Here is a 16,679-nt window from a genome sequence, read left to right as displayed (position 1 = left end):
AATAAAATAGTAATGCATCTTCATAATTATATACTTAGCCCTTTATGTTTTGTTAAGCTAGTTCATAAAATTCTAAAAGACTTCAGGTCTCTGCCATCTGAACACAATTTGAAACTCACTGGGATAGGTGAAAGACATGAAGTAGATGGATAACAGCATGAGAATACAATAAGAAAAAGCATTAGATTGTACAATGAGAAGACCCACTTGGAGTGGATAATATGTATCTTCTGTATTAGTAGAAAATAATGTTGGTTGGGTAATAATAAGGTACAGTACTATCTACCAAGGTCTGTCTCAGAGTCCCATTCTCTTCTGAAAGAATGAAATGCTCAGGATGCTCATTCAGAGGGAACAAAGGGCTTTGCCCACGCAAAAAGGCTGGGATTACTGATCAAATCCTTTAGGGGAGGAGATAAATGCTGACAGGAGTGCTTAGACTAGAGAAAGGCCAGAAATCAATTAGCTCCAGAGAGAATAATTTAATCTGCCATAGAATGTGGACCCTTTTGGTACAGAAGCTTTCCTACCCATTCCCTACTGAAGGTACACTTAAAATCCAGAAGGACAAAATAGAAGGCCTCTGAGAAGCCTAAGATGATTGAGTATAGGAAATAAAGCTCATACACCTTTACTCATAGGAGAGCTCCTTCATTCTGCTTATAAAGCCAACTAACTCATGGTATATAATTAAATTTTAATTCAATTTTTATATGTAAAAGTATAAATAAACATGTTTGATTTAGGAGAAAATGACATCTTTTATAAAATCAAGAAAGGCTGATACTGTTTTCACTCAAAGGAAAAATTCTGGATAAAAGACATTAAAAAACAAAATAAAATAAAAACACTTACAAAATACCTACTATATAAAGTTCTAGGAAATTACTACTCAGAGTGTGGTTTACCACCCTGTACATAGGTATTATCTAGGAGCCCATTAAAATGCTGAACCCCAGACCTATTCGAACAGAATATGCATTTTAGAAAAATCCCCAGGTAGGTTTGAGAAGCAATGGTCTAGGCTTGGGAAATATTTCTCCAAGTGTGCATTTTGAATACTTTCATCAGAATAATCTGGGGAATGGGTTAAAAAATCAAGGCTCTTAAGTTCTACCCAAGATATACTAAATCATATCTCTTGGAATGAGACCTAAGAGTTTGCAGTATAAACAAGTATAGTCAGGCAATAAATATCAAACTTGATCATAATCAGAATCTATTAAAGGTCTTGTTAGCAAATTGTGGAGCTCTGCCCCAGAGTTCTTTGATTCAGTAAGTCTGGAGTGGGCCTAAGATTTTGCATTTTTTTTTTTTTTTTTTTTGACGGAGTCTCGCTCTGTTGCCCAGGCTGGAGTGCAGTGGCGGGATCTCGGCTCACTGCAAGCTCCGCCTCCCGGTTCACACCATTCTCCTGCCTCAGCCTCCCGAGTAGCTGGAACTACAGGCGCCCGCCACCACACTCGGCTTATTTTTTTTTTTTTTGTATTTTTAGTAGAGACGGGGTTTCACCGTGTTAGCCAGGATGGTCTCGATCTCCTGACCTCGTCATCCGCCCACCTCAGCCTCCCAAAGTGCTGGGATTACAGGCGTGAGCCACCGCACCCGGCCTGATTTTGCATTTCTAATAAGTGTCTTGGTGATGTTGATGCTACTGTTCTGGGGATCACAATAGGAGAAACACTGAATTAGACATAATTTTCATAAGTTTGGTTATCTGGGTTTCCATGTCTATAGTAACAGAAAGAATTAGAAGGGGAGTAGCCAGAGGCAGGTATACCAGTAACAGCAAGAAGCAACTTCTGACAGGCTGAGAATGAGGGAGAAAAACAGAAACTATATAAAAGAGACATAAGAAATAAATATTTTTCTGAGGCTATTGAGTGCAAATGCAAATAATCTTCTGTGTCTCAATCCTGCCCCTCTCCCATGACTGCCAGTTTTCCAGTCCTTGGGGGCTAAGATCGTATCTTATATAATAGAAATGTGTGGTCATGGGTGTTAATTAATATTGAACCCCAATCATCATGAAGAAGTTTAATTCTGTTCAGACTACTGTTTAAGAAGGTATAGAATTGTACAATATATTTTAGAAATATTTTCATCAAGGATCAATTTTTAAACACTAATTTTTAAGTTGTCTGAAAAATTTATTTTTGGAAAACATGCCCCCATTTCAAATGATGCAGGATAAATGAGGATTACTTGAAACTGAATCTCAAGCGATCTAAAGACAGTAATAATGATAACTGAAAATTTAAAAGCAAGTTAATTTTTTCATGTAATATCCACAGTAATACATTGAAGTACATATTATCACAATTTCATAGAGGATAAGTATTTAAACTAAGGTTCAGAGAAGTTAATTAAATTTGTAAAACAAAAGTAAAATTCTAAGCCCCTCAACCAACTGAATGGACCCCTCCTCTCAGCCAAGGGCATTCTATTGTTAACCTGAAAAACTAGTTCAGGCCATGATGGGAAGTCAGGGTCAGACATGCCTCATTATACCCTACTCCCTTTGGAGTTAAGGCACAGCTGACCAGCATTAACATTAAAACAGAGATTTTAAGACTGATGAAACAGACTGTTTGTAGCAATAAGACACAAAATTCCAACCTAACTTTACTAGAGTATCACATAATAGATAGCAGGCCCTGAAATAAATAGAAGTGTTTTACCCCAAAATATATTTCTTTGTCATATTTTGAAATGGCACTGCAAAGCTGTCTCTTGTGGAGAAAATCTACATTCTGTAGAGAATCTCCATTCCTTTCCATGTCTTTTCCCCCATCCAGGAGAGAATTAACAAAGTTGGGTAATTTTTAGGTTTGCTAAGAGCTCTGAAGCCTGCTCCCTGGAGCCTTCATCGGCATGATAAAACCTTTGTCTTCACCATCCCTTATCTTCACCTAGACATTCCTTTTTATTGATTCTAGGTCTTTGGATAATAACTATTTTAACCAATTGCCAATCAGAAAAATATTTGAATCCACCCATGACCAGAAAGCTCCCACTTCAAGTTATCCCACCTTTCTGGAGCAAACCAATGTATATCTACACGTATTAATTGATGTCTTATGTCTTCCCAAAATGTATAAAACAAGCTGTAGCCCAACCACATGTTGGGCACATGTTCTTAGGTTTTCCTGAGGCTGTGTCACAGTCCATTGTTCACTCATATTTGGCTCAGAATAAATCTCTTCAAACATTTTACGAGTTTGACTCTTTGTCAACAAATCGTTATGTATGCCATAAGTATATACACCTACTATGTTGCTGAAGATCACACAGCTAGCTAACTAGTGGCAGGTCCCAGATTTGAACTTAGATCTATCTGATTCCATCTCTCTATGTCATTCTGCTTTCTTTACAGTGAAAAAAGAAGCGAAGGTAGAGAATCTGGATACATAGACAACTCTGCTGGGTCTCTGAAGGCCATACTCCTTGTAGAGCTTCTTGTAAGACAGGCATCCAAAGTTTATTAACATGAGCAGTTTCTCTCACTTACAGAGGAATGACCAACCAAGAAACCACAGGGACTCCCCTAATGCTCCTGTGTGCCATAACTTACAATATATCTTCTTCCCCCTTCACCTTGACAGAATCGATAGAAATAGATAGTTCTATACATTTTATAACAAACAGAAAAATTAGACAAAAAATCAAGAAGGCAATAGAGAACTTGAACACCACCATAAACCAACTAGAAACCTAGTAGAAAAACATAGAACACTTCCAGCAAAGAAAAGCCCAGAACCAGATGGCTTCTCTGGGGAAATGTAACAAACATCTAAAGAAGAATTAATATCAATACTTCTCAAACCCTTCCCCCACCAAAAAAAAAAAAAAATAGAAGAGGAGGGAACACTTCCCAATGTATTCTATGAGGCCAGCATTATCCTGATTCCAAATCCTGCTGACAACATCATAAGAAAAGTACACAACAATATTCCTTATTTCTATAGATGAAAAATTCCTCATCAAAATTCTAGCAAATCAGATCCAATAGCATAATAAAAGGGTTACACACCAGCAATGAATATCTGAAAAAGAATAAAACAATTCAATTTACAATAGCACCCAAATGAATGAAATGCCTAGAAATAAATGTAACCAAGGAGGTAAAAGACTTGTACACTAAAAACTGGTAATTAAAGAAGACCAAAATAAATGAAATGACATATTGTGTTCATAAAATGGAAGAATTAATATTGTTAAGATGGTAATAATACTCACCTAAAGTGATCTACAGATTCAATGGAATGTCTACCAAATTTACAATGATGCCTTTCGCAGATGTGGAAAAGCTAAACCTCAAGTTCATATGGAATCACAAGGGTCCTCAAATAGCCACACATACAAAAAATCTTTAAAAAGTAAGAAAAAAGTTGGAGGACTCACACTTTCTGATTTCAAACTTTACTATAAAGCTACAATAATCATAACAGCGTGGTACCATATAAAACTAAGCATATAGACCAATGTAACAGAATTGGGAGTACAGAAATAAGTCCATAAACCTATAGTCAATTGATGTTTGACACAGGTGCCAAGACTATTCGAAGAGAAAAAATAATAGTTTTAACAAATACTGTTAGAACAACTAGATAAAAACATGGAAAAGTTTGACCCCTACTTCACACCATAAACAAAAATTAACTTAAATGGTTCAATGACCCATATATGAGTGAAAACCATAAAACTCTTAGAAGAAAACAGGGGTAAAATTTCACAACCTTGGATTTTGCAATGGATTCTTAAATATGACACCAAAAGAAAAGCAACAACAAAAAAATAAATTAGACCTTACAAAAATTAAAACCTTTTGTACTTTAACGAACATGATCAAGAAAGTGAAAAGGCAACCCACAGAATGAGAGAAACCATTTGCAAATCATGTCTGATAAGAGACTAGTATCCAGAATATATTTAAAAATGTTTAAAATTCAACAACAAAAGGACAAACAGCCCGATTTTTTTAAAAAAATGGGGAAAGGATTTGAAATAGATATTTCTCTACAAAGATATACAAAGGCAAACAAGCACATGAAAAGATGCTCAACATCATTAGTCATTAGGGAAATGCAAATCATAACCACAATAGAGTACAACTTCACTCTCACTAGGAAAAAAAACCGAGAAAATAATAAGAGAATTGTTGGCGAGAATGTGGAGAAAATGGAATCCTTAAACACTGCTGGTGGAAATGTAAATTGGTTCAGACACTGTAGAAAACAGCTTTGCATTTCCTCAAAAAAACAAAACAAAACAAAACAAAACATAGAATTTACATAAAATCTCACAATTCTAGGGCTAGGTATATAATAGAAAAGAACTGAAAGTAAGACCAGGTGCAGTGGCTTACGCCTGTAATTCCAGCACTTTGGGAGGCTGAGGTGAGCGGATGGCTTGAGCTCAGGAGTTCAAGACCAGCCTGGGTAGCATGGTGAAACACTGTCTCTACAAAAAATACAAAAATTAGCTGGATGTGGTGGTGTATTCCCGCAGTCCCAGCTACTTGGGAGACTGAAGTGGGAGAATCAATTGAGCCCCGGAGGTCAAGGTTGCAGTGAGCTGTGATTGTGCCACTGTATTCCAGCCTGGGGAACAGGGCGAGTGAAACCCTGTGCCCTGTTCCAAAAAAAACTTGAAAATATGTACTCAAACAAATACATGTACACATGATCATTGCAGCATTATTCACAATAGGCAAAATGTTCATCAAAGGATGAATGGCTAAACGAATATTACTCAGACATAAAAAGGAATGAAGTACTGACACATGCTATAAGTACTGATACATGCTATATTTCAAAAGAATCTTGAAATAATGGTAAATGAAAGAAGCAAGGCACAAAAGGTCACATATTGTATAATTCCATATACATGAAACATTCAGAATAGATAAATACACAGCGACAGAACATAGATTGGTGGTTGTCAGGGGCTAAGGGCATTGGGGAATTGAAGAAACTGCTTAATGGGTAAAGGGTTTTACTTTAGAGTGATAAAAATGTTTTATGAAGGGAATATAAATGGTTGCACAACACTGTGAATACATTAAATGCCACTGAATTTTTTGCTTTAAAATGGTTACTTTATATTATCTAGATTTCACCTCAATAAGTTAATTTTGAAAAATTATATATGTATTATTATTTGTAATATTGTTTTTATTTTATTTTATTTTAAATTTTTGTGGGTGTCTATATTTGTGGGGTACATGAGATATTTTGATATAAGCATGCAATGTGAAATAATCACATTATAAAAAATGTGGCGTCCATCCACTCAAGCATTTATCCTTTGTGTTACTAACAATCCAATTACACTATTATTTATTTATTTATTTATTTATTTATTTATTTATTTTGAGATGGAGTCTCACTCTGTCGCCCAGGCTGGAGAGTAGAGGCATGAACTCGGCTCACTGCAACCTCTGCCTCCTAGGTTCAAGTGATTCTCCTGCCTCAGCCTCCTGAGTAGCTGGGATTACAGGTGTGTGCCACCACGCCCAGCTAATTTTAGTATTTTTAGTAGAGACGGGGTTTCACCATGTTGGTCAGTCTGGTCTCGAACTCGTGACCTCATGATCTGCCCACCTTGGCCTCCCAAAGTGCTGTGATTACAGGCATGAGCCACCATGCCTGGCCACAATTACATTATTTTACTTACTTAAAAATGTATGATTAAGTTATTATTGACTAAGGTCACCCTTCCGTGTGGTCAAATAGTATGCCTTATTCATTCTTTCTAACTATATTTTCATAGCCATTAGCCATCCCTATCTCCTCTTAGCCTCTGGTAAACATCCTTCTACTCTCTATGTCCATGAGTTTAATTGTTTTAATTTTTATATCACACAAAAGTGAGAACATGTGATATTTCTCAGTCTGTGCCTGGCTTATTTTACTTAACATAATAATCTCCAGTTCCATACATGTTATTGTAAATGACAGGATCTCATTTTTATGGCTTAGTAGTACTCCATTGTGTGTATGCACCACATTTTCTTTATCTGTTCATCTGCTGATGGATACTTAGGTTGCTTCCAAATCTTAGCTATTGTAAACAGTGCTGCCATAAACATGGGAGTGCAGATATCTCTTTGTTATACTGATTTCCTTTCTTTTAGTTACATATTCTGCAGTGGGATTGCTGGGTCATATAATAGCTCTATTTTTAGTATTTGTAGTAGCCTCCAACTATACAATATAGTGGTTGTGCTACTGTACATTTCCACCAACAGTGTACAAAGATTCCCTTTTCTCTACATCCTCGTCAGCACTTGTTATTGCCCGTGTTTGGATATAAGCTATTTGCACTGGGGTGAGATGATATCTTATTGTACTTTGATTTGCATTTTTCTAATGATTAATTATGTTGAGCACCTTTTCATATGCCTGTTTCTGGGTTGTGTGTACTTTGAGAAATTATTCAAATCTTTTGCTAATTTTTTTTTTGTCAATTTATTATGTTTTCCTATAGAGTTCTTTGAGCTCCTTATATATTCTGGTTATTAATCCCTTGTCTAATGTGTGGTGTGCAAATATCCTTCTCCCATTCTGTGGGTTGTCTCTTCACTTTGTTGATTGTTTTCTTTGCTGTGCAGAAGCTTTTTAGCTTGATGTAATCTCATTTGTCTATTTTTGCTTTGGTTGCCTGTGCTTAAGGGATATTGTTCAAAAAATTCTTGCCTAGACCAATGTCCTGGAGAATTTCCCCAATGTTTTCTCGTAGTAGTTTCATAGTTTGAGGTCTTATATTTAAGTCTTTAATCAATGTGGATTTGACTTTTGTACATGGTGAGACGCAGGGGTCTAGTTTCATCTTTCTGCACATGGATATCTAGTTTTTCCTGCACCATTTATTAAAGAGACTGTCTTTTCCCCAAAGTATGTTGGCACCTTTGTTGAAAATGAGTTCACTTTAAGTGTGTGAATTTGTTTCTGGGTTCTCTATTATGTCCCATTGTTTTTTTCTATTTTTTCTGATTTAATACCAGTACCATGCTGATTTGATTACTATAGCTCTGTAATATAATTTGAATTTGGATGTGATTTCTCCAATTTTGCTCTTATTGCATAGGATAACTTTGGCTATTCTGGGTCTTATGTATGCCTATATAAATTTTAGCATTTTTTCTATTTCTGTGAATAATGTTGTTGGCATTTTGATAGGGATTACATTGAATCTGTAGATTGCTTTGTGTAGTATGAATATTTTACCAATATTGATTCTTCTAATAGATGAACATGGAATGTCTTTCCATTTTTTGGTGTCCTCTTCAATTTCTTTCATCAGTGTTTTATAATTTTTGAGAAATCTTTTGCTTCTTTAATTCCTAGGTATTGAATTTTATTTGTGGCTATTGTAAATGGGATTACTTTTTAAATTTCTTTTTAGGATTGCTCACTGTTGGGATGTAGAAATGCAATTGATTTTTTTTGTATGTTAATTTTGTAACCTCCTACCTTACTGAATTTGTTTATCAGTTCTAATTGTGTGTGTGTGTGTGTGTGTGTGTGTGTGTGTGGAGTCTTTAGGTTTTTCCAAATATATGATCATATTGTCTGCAAACAAAAATAATACTACTTCTTTCATTCCAAGTTGGTTGCCATTTATTTCTTTTTCTTGTTTGATTGCTCTAGCTAGGACTTCCGCTACTATGTTGAATAACAGTGGTGAAAGTGGGCATTCTAGTAATGTTCCAGATCTTAGACAAAAGGCTTTCATGTTTTCCCCATTCAGTATGATACTTGCTGTGGAGCTGTCATATATGGCTTTTATTTTTTTATTTTTTTTTCAGTTTTAAAAATGGCTTTTATTTATATAAGTCATTGCACATTCCTAATACAGTGATTTCCTGAAAATTACAGTATTTTGTAAACATAAGATTTAGTTTAACCATACACAAAGCCTATTTTTTTATTTCTTGACAGAATAAATTACTTTTCTTCAAAAAATCAGTCAAGTGCAATTTTGCCCAATATTTAATGCATACTAGAATTAAAGCCTATGAAACTAAGTAGTAACAGATGCAATTATCAAACCTTTCATTTGAACACATTCACTTTCAAATTTAACTTCTTATTTCACCCCATTTAACAACATTACTTTCTTTGAAAATTACCCAATTAAGCAGTTAACAGTTTTCCATAATATGGTACAGGCCACTGGCATTAACTAGGCAGTTGCCAAGATGTCAAGATGCCTGCAATCTAACGAGATCAAGAAATCTACAGATGCCCACAGCAAACCCTGCAAACTTCCAGGGTGACCTGTGTTTCAGTGGAAAGCTTTGAGACAGTTCCTCTTATCTCATTGTTTGCTTTCTGTATAGGTTGGGGCTCTCTTTAGCGATGCACACAACTTTGCAGCACTGTAAGAGTATGAGGACAAAGTCCTAATCTGGCTTGCCGGGCCTCTCATCTCTGTGGTGCTCTGCATCTTGATGCTTCTTGTCATCTTTTATTGCCAAGTGAGATTGCCCACTCAGAGCACTAGACAGTGCAAGAAGGCCGGCACTGCCCCCGAGGGGCGGGATTCCAGGAGGCTGAAGTCCTGAAGGGTGAGGCGTAAGGGGAACTGGGGGTCCGTGGCCATAAGAAAGATGCTGAGCTTGCAACTGCTGCTGCCCGATGATGGCATTCAACTCTGCCATGGTCACCTGTTTGGCACGTTCGACAGCCTGGGCCACCTGTTGTTGATGTTCCTGAGACAGAAATGGGATGACTTGTGCACAAATCGTATTCAATCTCTTGGCGATTTCAGTCTGTTTGTGCATTTCAATGTTTAATCCATATGGCATTTCGTAATACATCACATAGTGCCTCTGCATTTCTGTCTTTTCACTTGCCAGTTACTCACATTCCAATTTAAGGCTGTGATACTGCGCCTGCAGGAACTGGAATTCCTCTTTAATCCGGTCCAGGGACTCCGGGATACTGAACTTGAAGGGCTGGCCTGCAGCCTGGTGCGGCGTCGGGTGCCGGCTCTGCGGGAACATCGCGCTGGCGGCGGCCGGGGCTCTGTTCCCCGGCAACTCAATTCTCCGGTCAATTTCCAACTTTAATCCCGCCGAGGAAAATTAAGCCGGAAAGCCAGGCAGAAGCGGGGAGCGAGCTGGCCACGCACGCAGGCGCGCTAGGCCGGGCGCACCGGCCACTCGGCGCCGGCAGCTGCTCCGGCTCCCGCTCCCGTCGGTGCGGGCTCCGGCCCTCAGGGCCACATTAGTGGGCGCCCCAGGCCCAGCTGCTTCAATAACCTAGGCGGAGACGTCGGGCGTTCGGGGACTGTGCGCGGGGGCAGTGCTCCAACCCCCCGGCCTCAGCCGCCCGGGCGGGGAGGCGGGGGCGCGGTGACTCCGACCGCACTCCCCTCGGGGATACGCGTGCGCGGCGCCAGTCCTGGGCAAACAAATCCAGACGGGCTGCTTTTCTTTGCTCTTCTCCTGGTCCGCCTCCTCTTCGGGTTTTCCCCGAGGCGGCGGCGGGCGAGGCGCAGGTGGCGCGGCGGCCCCCGCTAACCCCACACAAACCCGACGCTTTCGGGGCGACTCCCGCAAGACTCGGCTGCGCCCTCGGCCCGGGTGCTCGCCGGGTCCCGGGACGCAAAAGGGAGAGAGGTTGAGGACGCGGCGGAGGCTCCTGGCCGGGGAGCGAGGGATGACTAGGCGGGGAAAGAGCGGAGGGCGCGCCGGGAGGCGGCTCGGCACGCCCCGTGCGACCAGCACTCGGTGTTCTCCGCGGTTGCACAAACCCTCCGGGCCCGACGAGGCTACTCCACCGAGAGCAGTCCCGCAAATGGCCGCTGCTCCTCGAGCTCGGGGAGCATCAGGGCGCCGCGCCTCGCGCGCACTCGCCCTGCACGGCCGGCCCGGCCGCTCCGGACCCTTCTTCCGAGCCCCTTCTTCCTCGGTCTTCTTTCTTTTCTTCCTCAGTCTTCTTTCTTTTCTTCCTCGGTCTTCTTTCTTTTCTTCCTCGGTCTTCTTTCTTTCCTTCCTTCACCTTCGTGTGCTTCTCCGCAAAGGGCGCTCCAGCCCACTGCAAAGTTCTCTCACCACCCGAGGGACGACATCCACGAGATGGTGGGAAAAACAGCAGGAGTGCGCTCCGCCAATCGGCCACCCTCCCCGGCGGGCAAACTCTGCCAGCGAGTCCGGAGTAGTCACAGCGGTGCGGCCAGCGGAGATTTTGGTCGCTGCGGGACGACGGAGGTCCGGGCTGGTGGCGCGGGTCCCGCCTGGCCGTGCGAGGGTGGGGTGGCGCAGTCGGCTGCCTCCGGGACGCAGAGCACAGAGTACCCGCCGCTGCTTGTGCTGCTGCTGCTCCTGCAGCCGCCGCTCCTACCGCCGCCGCCGCCGCCCGCGCAGAGGCGCGGGTTACACTAACACGCGGTTTCACACTCAGGAGCTAACCAGCGCCGGCCCCGCCCGGCCCCGCCCGGCCCCGCCCAGCCCCGCCCAGCCCCGCCCAGCCCCGCCCAGCCCCGCCCAGCCCCGCTCAGCCCCGCTCGGGCGGGGGGCGCTAGCGCGCAGCCCTATATAGCTTTTATTATGTTGAGGTATGTTCTTTCTATCCCCTGTTTTATGAGAGTTTTTTTTTTTTTTTAATCATGAAGGGATGTTGAATTTTATCAAAAGCTTTTTGGCATCAGTTGAAATAATCATATGGTTTTTATGCTTCATTCTGTTGCTATGATGTATCGCATTGATTGATTTGCATATGTTGGACCATCCTTGCATCCCAGGGATGAATCCCACTTGGTCATGATGAATTTTTTTTTTTTTAATGTAACATTGAATTCGGTTTTGCTAGTATTTTGTTGAGGATTTTTGCATCGATATTCATCAGAGATATTGAACTGTAGTTTTCTTTTTTTGTTGTGTCTTTGTCTGGTTTTGGTTTCAGGGTAATGCTGACTTCATATAATGAATTTAGAAGTATTTTCTGTTCTTCTATTTTTCGCAATAGTTTTAGTAGGATGGGTACCAGTTCTCTTTAAATGTTTGTGGAAATCAGCAGTGAAGCCACTGGGTCCCTAGCTTTTCTTTACTAAGAGACTTCTTAATATGGCTTTGATCTTATTACTTGTTATTGGTCTGTTCAGGTTTTGGATTTCTTTCTGGTTCAATCTTGATAGGTTGTATGTACCTAGAAATTTGTCCATTTCTTCTAGATTTTCCAACTCATTGGCATATATTTGCTCATCATAGCCACAAATGATCTTTGAATTTCTGCAGTATCAGTTGTAATGTCTCCTTTTTCATTTCTAATGCTATTTGAATCTTCTCTCTTTTTATTAGTAAGTTTGGCTAAAGTTTTGTCAATTTTGTTTTACTTTTCAAAAAACCAACTTTTTGTTTCATTGATCTTTTGTATTATTTTCCTCATTTTAAATTCATTTATTTCTGTTTTAATCTTTATTTTATTATTATTATTATTTCTGAGATGGAGTCTCCTTCTGTCACCCAGGCGGGAGTGCAGTGCTGCTATCTTGGCTCACTGCAGCCTCCGCCTCCTGGGTTTGAGTGATTCTCTTGCCTCAGCCTGCAGAGTAGCTGGGATTACAGGCACCTGTCACCACGCCTGGCTAATTTTTGTATTTTTAGTAGAGACAGGGTTTCACCACGTTGGCCAGGCTGGTCTCAAACTCCTGACTTGAATTGATCCGCCTGCCTCGGCCTCCCAAAGTGCTGGGACTACAGGCGTGAGCCACCACACCCAGCCTATTAGTTCTTTTCTCCTACTAATTTTAGGTTTGGTTTGCTTTTGCTTTTCTATTTCTTTAAGATGTATCATTAGATTGTTTATTTGAAGTTATTCCTCTTTTTTGATGTAGGGACTTACAGCTATAAACTTCCCTCTTAGTACTGCTTTTGCTGTATCCCATAGATTTTGGTATGTTGTGTTTCCATTGTCTTTTGTTTTAAGAAATTTACAAAAATTGTTTCATCGACCCACTCGTCATTCAGGAACATATTGTTTAACTTCCATGTGTTTGTATAGTTTCCCAAATTTATCTTATCATTAATTTCTAATTTTATTTTATTGTGGTCAGAGAAGATGCTTGATGTTATCTCAATTTTGTTGAATGTTTTCAGACTTTTTTGACCTATCATATGGTCTATTTTAAAGAATAATCCATGTGCTGAAGAAAAGAATGTGTATTCTGCCACCAACAGATAAACTGTTCTGTAAGTATCTATTAGATTCATTTGATCTATACTGCAGATCAAGTCTGATGTTTCTTTGTTGATTTTCTGTCTTGACGATCTGTCCAATGCTGGGAGTGGGGTGTTGAAGTCTCCAGATATTACTGTATTGGGAACTATCTCTCTCTTTAGCTCTAATAATGTTTCCTTTACTTATCTAGGGGCTCTAGTGTTGGGTGCATATATATTTAAAATTGATATATCCTCTTACTGAATTTACCCCTTTATCATTATATAGTAACTTTCTTTGTCTCTTCTTATAGTTTTTGTCTTGAAATCTATTTTGTTTGATATAAGTATAGCTACTCCTGATCATTTATTGTTTCCATTGGCATGGAATGTCTTTTCCATCACTTTTCTTTTAATCTATTTGTGTCTTTATAGGTAAAGTGTGTTTCTAGTAGGCAACAGAATCTTGTTTTTAATACACTCAGCCACTCTATTTATTTCGATTGTAGACTTTAGTTCATTTACAGTCAACATTATTATTGATAAGTAAAGACTTACTCCTGCCATTTTGTTATTTGTTTTCTGGCGTTATTTCTTTATTTTCTTCCTTTAGTGAAGGCGATTTTCCCTGGTGATATGATTTATCTTGCTTTTTGTTTTTCCGTTTCCATTGTATTTTTTTGTTGTTGTTTGTTTGAGGTTACTGTGAGGCTTGCACCTGCTATCTTATAACCCGGTAACTACTCAACCCTGTTTTCATAAACAAATAAAGAAACAAAAAGAAAACTAACACAAAATTCTATGCCATAACTTTATTTTCAAGTTTTTTAACTTTTTTGTTTCTATTTAGATCTTATTGTACTGTCTATGTCTTAAGAAGTTGTTGTAGTTATTATTTTTGTTTGGTTCATCATTTAGTTTTTCTAGCTAGCATTTTAGTTGATTACATATCACAGTTGCAGTATTATAACACTGAAGTATTCGGTGTTTTTTTCTGTGCACTTACTATTACCCATGAGTTTTGTACCTTCAGATGATTTCTTGTTTTTCATTAATGTCTTTTTCTTTCTGATTGATGTACTCCCTTAAACATTTCCCATAGGACAGGTCTCTTATGAATGAAATCCCTCAGCTTTTGTTAGTCTGTGGAAGTCTTTATTTCTCCTTCATGATTGAAGGGAATTTTTGCCATATATACTATTCTAGGGTAACAGTTTTTTCCCTTCAACACTTTAAATATGTCATGTCACACTCTCTTGGCCTGTAAGGTTTCCACTGAAAAGTCTGCTGTCAGACATATTGCAGCTCCATTGTATTTGTGTCTTTTTTCTTGCTGCTTTAAGCATCCTTTTTTTATCCTTGGTCTTTGAAAGTTTATTAAATGCCTTGAGGTAGTCTTTGAGTTAAATATGCTTGGAGATATATAACTTTCTTGTATTTGAGTGTTAATAACTTTCTCTAGGTTTGAAAATATCTCTGTTATTATCCTGTTGAATAAACTTTGTACCCCTATCTCTTCCTCTATCTCATTTTTAAGGCCAATAACTCTTAACTTTGACATTTTGAGGCTGTTTTCTAGATCCTGTAGGCATGCTTTACTGTTTTATATTCTTTTCTCTTTTGTCTCCCCTAGCAGTGTATTTTCAAATAGTCTGTCATCAGGCTCACTCTTTCTTCTTGATCAATTCTGCTATTAAGAGACTCTGATGCATTCTTCAGCATGCCAGTTGTACTTTTTAGATCCAGAATTTCTGCTTGATTTTTAAAATTATTTCAATCTCTGAAAAATTAATCTGATAAAATTCTGAATTTCTTCTCTGTGTTATCTTGAGTTTCTTTGAGTTTCCTCAACACAGCTATTTTGAATTCCCTGTCTGAAAAGTCACATATCTCTGTTTCTCCAAGATTGATCCCTGGTGCCTTATTTAGTTCATTTGGTGAGGTTATGCTTTCCTGGGTGGTGGTGATGCTAGTAAATATTCTTTGGTGTCTGGACATTGAAGTGATTGATATTGAATTTTAGTTTTCACAATCTGGATTTGTTTATACCCGTCCTTATTTGAAAAGCTTTCCAGAAATTAAAAAGGACTTGGGTGTTTTGATGTAAGCTGTATCTGCTTTAGGGAACACCCAAATCTCAGTAATGGTGCAGTTCTTGCAGACTCATAGAAGTTGCACCTTGATGGTCATAAACGAGATTTGGGAGAATTTTCCGGATTACCAGGCAGAGACTCTTGCTCTTTCCCCTTATTTTCTCCTAAACATATAGAGTCTCATTCTCTGTTCCAAGCCTCTTAAACCTGGGGTTGGAGGTACACAAGCATCCCTGTGGCCATCACCACTAGGACTAGGACCGTGCTGGGTCAGACCTGAAGCCAGCACAGCACTGGGTCTCACTCAAGGCCTGTTGTAACCACTTCCTGGCTACTGCTTATATTCACTCAAGGCCCTGGGACTCTATAATCACCAGGTGGCAAAGCCAGCCAGGCCTGTGTCCTTCCCTTCAGGGAAGTGAGTTCTCCCAGGTCCCAGGTGGGTCCCTAGGTGTCATCTAGGAGTCAGGAAATAGAGTGACAAAACTTAGAAGTCTACCTTGTGTTCTATTGTATTGTGGCTGAGCTGGCACTGAAACCATGACACACAGTTCTTTCAACTCTTCCTTCTCCTTTCCAAAGGAAGAGAACCTTCACTCTGTAGCAACCACCACCTTAGGCCATGAGGAGTTCTGCCAGACTACTACCAATGTTTCCTTAAGGCCCAAGAGCTCTGACATCAGCTTTTGGTGAATGCTGCCTGGTCTGCAACTTACCCTTCAGGGAACAGGGTTCCCTTCTGGCCCAGGGCAGATCCAGAGATGCCATCCAAGAGTGAAGTCCTGAAATTGAGGACTCCAAGAGTGCCCACTTGGTGTTATATCCTCCTATAGTCATGCTGATATCTGAAGCCAGCAATTTCAGAGGCTTGCTCAAGGCCCTTGATGTAGCTCAGGGTTCAAGGCCTCTTCAGTTATCAGGTGATAAATGCTGCCAAGACTGGCTCCTTCCCTTCAATGCAGTGGGTTCCTTTCTGGCTCAGGGCATGTCTTGAGATGTCGTCAGGAAACTAGAGCCTGAAATTGGGGCCTCACAACTCTGGTCATTGCCCTATCCTGCTGTGGCTGAAGTGGTATCTAAGATGCAAGGCAAAGTCCTCCTCACTTTTCCCATTACTCTCCTAAAGCAGAAGGAAGGGATCTGTTTTGGAGCCTCAAGCTGTGCAGCCTGGGGTTAGAAATGTGGTGATTTCAGATCTCCCTTAACTGTGCTGGCTGGTGTTTCAGTAGATCATGTGGCCTCCCAGTCCACCGTCTCTGGGCTCAGTTTAGCCCTAGGACTTGCCTAACAGTTGCAGTCCTGATGACCTAGAATGCTTTTCAGGTTTACTTAGAGATACAGAGCACTTTGTCCCCCAGTAGTGATGTGTGAGGGAACTCAAGTTTAGACCACTAGGCTAGGTGACTACCCTCTGGCTA

At 40.0% G+C, this 16,679-nt stretch overlaps 1 protein-coding gene and 1 pseudogene across 17 annotated transcripts in view; both read right to left on the bottom strand.

The window, feature by feature from the left end:
- ZC3H12B (zinc finger CCCH-type containing 12B) overlaps positions 1–16,679 on the bottom strand; it is a 461,523-nt gene that overhangs the window by 87,385 nt on the left and 357,459 nt on the right. The gene's annotated exons all lie outside the window — the stretch shown is intronic.
- Positions 6,365–10,126, bottom strand: LOC134809360 (transducin-like enhancer protein 1; annotated as a pseudogene).

This window comes from Pan troglodytes, chromosome X (genome assembly GCF_028858775.2).
Source record: "Pan troglodytes isolate AG18354 chromosome X, NHGRI_mPanTro3-v2.0_pri, whole genome shotgun sequence".
In the NCBI taxonomy this organism is placed as follows: Eukaryota; Metazoa; Chordata; class Mammalia; order Primates; family Hominidae; genus Pan; species Pan troglodytes.
This window is presented reverse-complemented; position numbering and strand designations above follow the sequence as displayed.